This window comes from Ziziphus jujuba, chromosome 10, assembly GCF_031755915.1.
Source record: "Ziziphus jujuba cultivar Dongzao chromosome 10, ASM3175591v1".
Lineage (NCBI taxonomy): Eukaryota > Viridiplantae > Streptophyta > Magnoliopsida > Rosales > Rhamnaceae > Ziziphus > Ziziphus jujuba.
Genome location: NC_083388.1, coordinates 6730176 through 6740230, shown reverse-complemented (window position 1 = coordinate 6740230; position 10055 = coordinate 6730176).

Below are 10055 nucleotides of genomic sequence, written 5' to 3'. Positions count from 1 at the left end.
TTGACTACGTGGGTTTTGTTTTTGTATTTTGAGTGGAGTTCTTCCCAATGGCTTGGTGGTTATATTTTGAACATTGTTATTTATCACTGTATAATCAGTTCAGTGAATATAATCGATTACATTTAAACTAGTTTTTAACTTTTAAAAAATTAAATTCTTAATATGAATTAGTTTTTCCAAAAAACAAAAGAAAATATGAATTAGTTCGAAATTAAGACATAAGCAATGATTTCATTGGTAAGCGCACCCATGGTTACAAATATCATATTTCTTATATTATTGATAAGTCATAATTTAATTTAAATTGAGGTTGGATTATTTTGGAATCCCAAATTTTAGGAAAGGTGAAGGGAAAGAAAAATGTATAATAAGAAATAAAAATATAAAAGATATTTGTGTTTTTAGATAAAAAGAAATTATTTGTTAAAATTATTATTTTCTTTTGGGGTACAAATATTATTCTCTTTTGGGAAAGATATATATATTTGTAGGTTATTTTTTTTTTCAATGTCTTTCTTCTTCAGCCGTCGATCCCTTTTCATCCCCCAAGAACATGAGGACAAAGAAGGAAAAGGAAAAGGGCTTCAAAAATCAAAACCCTAGAAAGCCATGAAAACCTATCCACTGAGGAGTTCGTCGAGTCGAGCGTAAACCCAGGACCGATTAGAAGGTGGTGACCAAATTTCTTTCCTGCTTTCATTTCTTTCACCATAGTAGCTGCTGGGCCAAGTTCTCATGCCGAATTTGACACTGATCTGATAGCCTCAAGAAAAAGGAGAATTTTAAAGGTAAATTGAATGGATTTTGTGATTTCAAAAACTCTCTATTTCATTTCGGGTATTTTTCGGCAGACTGCAATTTTTTTTTGGGAAATTGATTGTTTTGCATTTTGACAATTTCTTTTGATTTTGAGAATAATGTTGTGTAAGTACTAGAAGGTTTTTTATTTTTTATTTTTTTTATCTGTTTTATTTTATTTTATTTCATTTCCAAATGAGTACCTGAGAAAAGGGTTAACCTTGGGACAATTCTGTCTGCACTCCTCCTGCAGCAGGTTAGTATTTTTCCTTTTTTATTTTTTTTTTAGCTTAGCTTGTTCTAATCTTGCATTTTCAAGATTTTTGATTGGGGGAGTTAGATTTAGCAAAACCCAAATTGAATGTGTAATTTAAACTGATTCAGGCAAAGAAATGACAAATGATGATAACTTTATGGTTAATTTCTTAGAGATCGAAGAGGAAGCAATTAATGCAGCACATTCAGCTTAAAACATGCATGAATAGAAGTTTGGAAACGTCAGGGTAAGGGAAAATCTGGGGCTGGATTCTTAGTTTTATTTTTTATTTTTTTTTTCAGTCCAGTTTTTTTATTTACCATTTTAAAAAAAAAAATATCTATGCTAAAAATTTATAAAAATATAATTTATTTTTTTGAAACGTCGTTTGCAAGAAACTTCATAAAAAAAGAGAAATTGAAGAAAAAATTATATGAAAACAAAAATATCTGTCTGACCAAACAAAACTAGTAGTAAAAAGAAGGAAAAAAAAATGTAAAGAAAAATTATTATATTTAAAATTAAAAATGTGAAGAAAAAGGACAAATAAAAACATGAATTTTTTAAAGAAGGAAAAAATCACCAGTGTTTTTGAAGTAAAGAAGTTCAAGTACAATACTTTTTAAAAAGTGGTTGCAGAAAAAAATCACGAGTCTTAGGGCACGACTCATTTCATGTGTTTGTATGGCGTGGTTATTGGGCTAGGCCTTGGGCTTATCGAGGCCAATGGAGGTCTGTGGATTGAATAGTCATACGATATATCGGTAATTATCGATGAAAATTGTTTATAATTTTTTCAATAAGTATATGAAGCTCTATATTAGATTATCAGCGATTTTCATAGGTAATACTTATAAATCATTGATAATCAATTTTGCTTGTAATTTTTTAATTTTTTTCAAAATTTTTATGGATTTTTTTATTTACTATTTTAATAAAGTTATATTTACCATGTTTTTGGAGGAAATACACATTACCGAAGTTGGAGGATTGAATCGTGATGATTTGATTTGAAAAAATTGAATAAATGAAAATTATTGATGGACCATCGATATTATCTATGGTTTTTATAGATAATTTTTTCAACAACTACATGGAGATCTATATTGGATTATCGACTGTTGTCATGTGTACTATCGATGGCCTGTCGGTAATCATGGAGGTTTCTCTAATTTTGTCATTTTTTAAAAATCTTTTGTGTGTTATTTTATGCACCATCATTCATAAAGTTCATTAAGCATGTTTTTGGTGGAAACATACATCATCAAAGTTGTCGAATTGTATTTTGTTGATTTAGATTGAAAATTTGAAGAATTGCAATTACTGATGGACCATCGGTATTATCGATGGTTTCTATCAGTAAATTTTTCAGCGATGATGTCATAATTTTTTTTGGAATATTGTAATAATATTGCATATATGATATGCAAACATAAATTATACCAACTTGAGTGTGAAATAACAAAATAAATTGCTATAATGTAGTTGGATGTCAAAGTAAAAAATGTATTATCTATATTGAAAATTGATTAAAATATAATTCAACAGTATATTTTTTTCTAAACCAATTAAAATTTTCCTGATCAAATTAAAAGTTTTTAACACTGCTTTTGTATTCAATAAATTTCAAAACAAAGTTACCATAATCACCTTTGTAAAATTACATTAATGAAATAGCATCAAAAAAATTGCCAAAGTAATGTTTATATGCATCATGTAAGAGAATCGAAAGATTATAATTGGAGTTAAATGTGGACGAAAAATATGAGTATATTTTCACATTTAAGCACAATAACAGATCATCAATAAAAATTAATTTTAAGTGACAACACATTTATATCCATTTTGTTGGCGGAGTGCGTTTTTGATAATACGTGGATATATCTAAATTGGAAAGCATGTCCGATTTTTTATTGTAATATTTTTCATCCCTGAATAAGGCAGCATCTTTTAAAGTTATTTGGTATTTTCAATTTCTCTATTCTAGATACATTTGTTTTATTATTTGGATCATATAAGTTAATATACCGAGCTTTCAGGTTAACACATGCTGCCAACTAATGGATGCCTCCATTATTGACAGGGATGTATAACTGACATGATAAAATTAATCTCATTATTCATAAATTATAAAAAATATTAAATAATTTTGCAATATATGTATAAACTTATATAATTGCAGATTCACCACGACATGCTATGTTTTGGTAACTTCTCATGCATGTAGTTTTGCAGTGTCGAATAATATGCATATGTGGTTTGGGATGCTTTGAATGTAAGATAACGTCATTTTATTGATAATTGCTAACGAATCAAATATATATAATAATTTTTAACACTAATAAAAAATAAAATGTCCGATATGGAACAATGTTGGGTAAATGTGTTGTGATGCTCATATTGTTCTTTTTGTTTTATTTTTTTATTTTTTTATTTTTTTTTTATAAAATATAAAATGGTGTTCATATGTTGCAAAAAATATAAAAGTAAATCATAAATAAGTGTGAGGTAATAAAATATCATTTTAAAATTATTAACACAATAAATTTATATGAAAATAAAGTATATAACTTATATCAAGTGTCAATCATTCAGCTGAGGTGATTAAAACATAAAAAATGGCATGTCCACCATTATATAATCGTTATAAACGCTCAATTTTGTTGTGCCACTCTATACTACTCAAACAAATTCTCCTTCGATGCATCAATAGGTTGATTGAGATGCAATTTAATCTTATTCTTACATGAGTCAGTGTATAGGGGAGATGACGTGATATTACTGGTGGTAAACACTATCGAAGCGGTTTTTCTTGTCCAATTTCTGCGTTAGGGGCTCCATATCTCTCTCCCCTTTCACACATGAGTCACACTGTGGATTATTTGTGGATTATTGGCCATTGCATATGGATTAAGATATTACTATTTCGGTCAATAGTCTATAGTACCATCCATCTATGGAAGGGGAGAATGAGGTGGAGCCTTTGATGCATAAACTTATCGAGAAAAATCACTTCGGTAGTGTTTACCACCAGTCACATTATGTCATCTCTCCGTACACTGATCCATGTAAGGATATTAAATTGCATCTCAAACGACCTATTGATGCATCGAAAGAGTGATCGTTTGAGGAGTGGTATAGATTGGCACTAGTAGGATTAAGCATTTATATCGATTATGTGACGATGGATAAGCAGTTTTTTTATGTTCTACTTATTTCGGCTGTATGATTATCTTATGTAAGTTATATATTTTACTTTTATATAAGTTCATTGTGTTCGTAATTTTGGAATGTTGTTTTATCACCTCACAGTTGTTTACAATTTTCTTTTATATTTTTTTCAGCATGTAGATACTATTTGTAATACATAAGAAAAAGATGGTTTGAGCATTACAGCATGATCATACAATACTGTGTCATATTGGACATCTTATTTTGGATAAGATGATGCAATATTACGTCGTTACTAAATGTTACATTGAAATTATTTTTTATTGGAGTTAAAAGTTATTGTATCTATTTAAGTCGTTGGCAGTCATCAATAAAATGCGTTATTCCACATTTGAGGCATCTCCAAGCACATATTCATGTGATTCAACACTGCAAATTTATGTGCATGGGAAGTTACAAAAATATAGCATGTCGTGGTGGATCTGTAATTATGTAAATTTATACATATATTGTAAGATTATTTAATATTTTTCATAGTTTGTGGATAATGAGGTTAATTTTATTGTTTTAGTTGTACATCCTGTTAATAATGGAAGCATCCATTGATTAGCAGTATGTGTTGACCAGAAAACTGGAGATATTAACTTATATGATCTAAATAATAAGATAAATATATATAGAATAGAGAGATAGAGAATGCTAAATACTTTAGAAAGATGCTGCCTTACTTATGCCTTACTTATTGAGGAATGAAAAATATTAAAATAAAAAATTGGACATGTTTTTCAGTTTAGATCCATTCACGATAATTATCATCAAAGACGCATTTTGCCAACAAAATGGATATGAATGTAGGGATGTCAACGGGGCGGGGTGGGATCGTTTTTTAAAATCCCGTCCCCGTCCCCGCGGGGAATTTTACATCCCATCCCTGCGATTTTCTCCGTTTCTTTAGGTGCGGGGCGGGATTGGGGATTTTACGGGGCGGGGATGGGGCGGGACGGTTTTCCCCGTTTTGATTTTTAATTGATATTTTTTTAGAAATTTATATAAAAAAATTATTTTATGATTAAAATATAAAGAAAATGACTATAATACAATAAAAATATAATAAAATACATCAAGGAACAAATTTACAATTATAATAAAATACATATTTAAAAAAATAAATGAAAAGAAAAGAAGAAAATGATTTTACATAAATGAAATTTTGTAAAAAAATAATAATAAATAAATAAAAATATATATATATATATATATATCGGGGTGGGTTCGGGGCGGGGTTATTATTCCTCGTCCCCTGCCCATCCCCGACTCGGTTTTTAGGCATTTGCCCCGAGCCCGTCTCGCATCTCCGAATTTTCGGGAAAAACCGTCCCATTAGGGGCGGTGCACCGCGGGTATCGGGCTGTGCGGGGCAAATTGCCATCCCTATATGAATGTGTTGTCATTTGAAATTCATTTCTATTGATGATTTGTTATTGTGTTTAAATGTGGAAATATAAATCGTTGCTTTTCGTTGACATTTGATTCCATTTATAATCTTTCGGTTCTCTTACATGATACATATAGTATTATTTTGTCAATTTTTTTGATGCCATTTCATTAATGCAATTCTACAGAGATGATTGTGGTGTCTTGTTTTGAAGTTTATTGAGTACAGAAGCAGTGATGATGATATTTTATTTAGTCAGAAAAACATTGATTTAGAAAGAAATATGTTGTTGAGTTATATTTTAATCAATTTTGTTATCTTAAAATGAAGCTAGTATAATTTATGTTATGTTGCATATCATATATGACACAATATAATTGTGGTATTTCGAAAAAAATTATGACTTCATTGTTGAAAAATTTACCGATGGTTCGTTGGTAATTGCAATTTTTCAATTTTTTAATCCAAATCAACAAAATGCAATCTGACAACTTTGATAATATGTATTTCCACAAAAACATGTTTAATGAAACTTTATAAATGATGGTGAATAAAATAATCCACAAAAGGTTTGCAAAAAGTGAGAATTAAAAACAACTATGCTTATCGGCAGGTCATTGATATTACCAATGAAAACCATCGATAATTCTATATAGATCTTCATGTAGTTGCTGAAAAAATTACCGTTTCTATTGGTAATACCGATGGCACATTTGTCAGGATCTTTTTCATACCAATCCATTAATAATACTTAATGAGTGTTTGATACATCTTAGTACTCCCGGGGTGTTTCACATATATCGAACTATGGGCCTCCTCTAGGATTCCCCGTTTAAGTTCTAGAACATCGGGAACATAGAGTCTTCCTTTGTATATGAGGGTCCCATCCCTCATAGAGAACTTTGGATCAACATCCTTTTGCACCTTGCTTTTAATTGTTTTCAACTTAGGATATTCCATTTGAGTTTCTAATGTATGGTCCATTGACACTGGTTGCACCTGAAAATTAGCCATAAGAACTCTGGTATTTTGAGTATATGCAATGGATTGGCAATGTATCTCCATAGCATCGAAATATGGAATACATTGTGCACCCGTGCTAACTCTTTAGGAAGTGCTAACATGTATGCCACTGAACCAAACCTTAGTGATCTTGTAGGGACTAATATAACGAAGGCTCAACTTTCCTCATCGACCAAAGTGTATCACACCCTTCCATGGAGATAACTTTAAGAAAATCCAATCTCCGATTTGAAATTTCAAATCTTTTCTACACACATTGGCGTAACTTTTCTATTGATCTTGAGCCGCTTTAAACCATTCTCGGATGATCCTTACATTGTCCAAGATCATCCGTAAATACTTGGAACCAACTGCATTATTCATTGCAAGGAGTTTCTCTTCTCTCACTTCACTCCAGCATAGCGGTATCCGACATTGCCTTCCATATAAGGCCACGTATGGGGACATTTCAATGCTTGCTTGGTAGCTATTATTATGAAAAATTCTATTAGCGGCACTTGTTCGTCCCAGCTTCCACGAAACTACATAATGTAAGATCTTAGCATATCTTCTAAGGTTTGAATCGTACGCTTTGTTTGCCCATCAGCTTGCGGATGAACGACGATACTGTAGTTAAGCCTTGCTCCCAACACATCTGCGAACTTTCGCCATAATCGTGAAGTAAAATATGGATCTCGATCGGATACGACGGCGATCGGTACTTCATAGGGACTCACAATACGTTGTACAAACAACTGGGTCAACTTCTCGGGTGAGAAACGTTCTTGCACCGGTAAGAAGTGTGCTAACTTGGTAAGACGATCGATGATCACTCAAATGCCATCATATTTTCTAGGGGTGGGAGGAAGCTTGTACATGTAATCCATATTGAGTTCTTTCCATTTCCACATGGGAATAGGTAAGGATTGGAGAAGCCCTAAAGGTTTTTGTCTTTCTGCCTTCACTTGTTGACAAATTAAGCACTTCGATACGAAATCTGCTACTTCCCTCACAGTAGTAGGGCGCTTCCAATTAAATAATGTCTTCACCTTCTCAGGATCTACACAAATACCTTCGGCTGACACAATGTGTCCAAGAAAACGCATTTGGTTCAACCAAAATTCACACTTGTCAAATTTATCCTAGAGTTGATGCTACCTTAGAGTATGGAACACTTTATTCAAATGCTTCACATGCTCCTTTTGGCTTCTATAATAGACCAGAATGTCATCTTTGAACACGAAGATGAAACAGTCTAAGTACGGGCGAAACATTTGATTCATCAAATCCATGAAAACTGCTGGGGCATTGGTGAGCCCAAACGACATCATTAAGAATTCATAGTGCCCATACCTTGTACTGAAGACAGTCTTAGAAATATTTGATTTTCGGATTCTAAATTGGTGATAGTCAGACCTTAGATCAATCTTAGAAAATACTTTGACATCTTGAAGTTGATCGAAATGGTCATCTATCCTAGGCAGTGGGTAATGGTTAGGGATGGTCATTTTATTAAGTTGTCGGCAGTTGATACACAATCTCACGCTACCATCCTTCTTCTTTGCAAACAATACGGGTGCTCCCCACGAATGTATCTAATGAATATTTTTTCCACCAAATCTTGCAATTGAACCTTTGATTTTTTGAACTCTACTGGAACTATGTGATATGGTGGAAATGAAATAGGCACGGTGTTTGGAACCAATTTAATAGAGAAGTTTATTTTACTTTCTAGTGGTAATCTTGACAACTTATCCGAAAATACATCCGAAAATTTTCTCACCATGGGCACATGTTCTAAGCTAACCCACTTATTACTACATGGGCTAAATATCCTTTGATATTATTTATTTAGTAGCTTTTTGATGGTGAGGGCTGAAATTAATCTTGGTAAAGATCTTCCAACTTTCTACGAAACACTACCTCGGGTAGTCCTGGTCTTTTGAATATCACTTCTTTATTGTAACAATCTACGAAGACATCGTTTCTTGCCAACCAATCCATGCGTAATATTGCATCCAGTCCGAACAGATCCAATAAGATTAGATCCGCTTTCATCACTTGATCTTTCATACAGAATATGCAACCTTTAACCATCTGACTAGGCCATAGGGATTCTTCTACAGGAGTGACAATTTCTAATAGGCAACTTAAAGGAGTGGGAGTTACATGAAATCTAAAGATGAACTTTTTGGAGATAAAGGAATGTGTTGCTCTCGTATCTATAACCACAAGTGTATTATTGTTAAAAATATTTAGTTTACCTGTAACTATGTCCGGTGTAGCTAGGGCTTCTTGCTATATCATCGCAAACATTCGACCTTGACCTGTTTGTTGGGGTCTCCGTTCTCTATCTCTACTTGGCTCGGCAGGCTGTTGGGCTGATCCCGAGTTACCTCCAATCGCTTAACTCTCTCAAAAATTTTGACCCCTAGATCCGCTAACATGCTGTGCTGGTGGGTTCGCCCTTAACATTTCAGTATCGCCATAGGGGCAGTCTCTTTTCATGTGACCCGCCTGTCCACACTGAAAACACGCGCCACTCCACTAAAAAGGTCCATAATATGGTTTATTGCAAAGTCTACAGTGCGACTTGGGATCGAGATTGGACTGCTGATAAGAACTCACACCACCGCTAATAAAGTGACGAGCTGGCTGAAGTACCTGGCAAATTCCTCCCTCCACTACTTGAGGAACCTGATGTCATGGCCCTAACTTTTCCAATACTCCCGTGCGGCACTTAGCACCTCCCTTGCTAAGTAAGCCCTGCTCACAAGCTATCAAAATGCGAAAGTTAAGAGTAAGAGAGTAGGAAGTAGGAGAGTTTGAGAGAATGTGGAGAATACTTGTATTGCTAGAATTCTTGGATATGTTACAAATGAGAGTCCAACCCTTTATATAGAGGGCTTGACACGTATCATAAAGATACAAGGGTCTAGATATGTACACATGTCACCCATCTAGTTAGGGTTTTAGATTATTTTAGGGTTATGTACAAGATATTTACATGGAGTATTCTAGAGAGATTCTCATCTACATTAGTCTAGGTTTTTCTTGAATCCTCTAGAATATTCTGGGCTTCTCATGGATCTTCATGGAGAGTGTAGAACCTTCCAGCCAAACCTCAAGGTTTTCACCTCTTCTGGACGGGACGTGACACCCTCCCCCACCTAATCTCGCGACGCCCTCGTCGCGTCTCCTTCCTTGAACCTCCGAATGTGGTCTTTAAATTGCCATAAAGCCTTTTCATGCTCCCAACTTGCTTCACTATCCAGAAGGTTCTTCCACTTCACTAGATACTCCGTATAGTTAGGCACTCCTCTACGTCGTATGACCCGATCTGCAAGTATAGCATCTACGTCCTTATCAAACGAAGTTACAACCGCTGTAGGT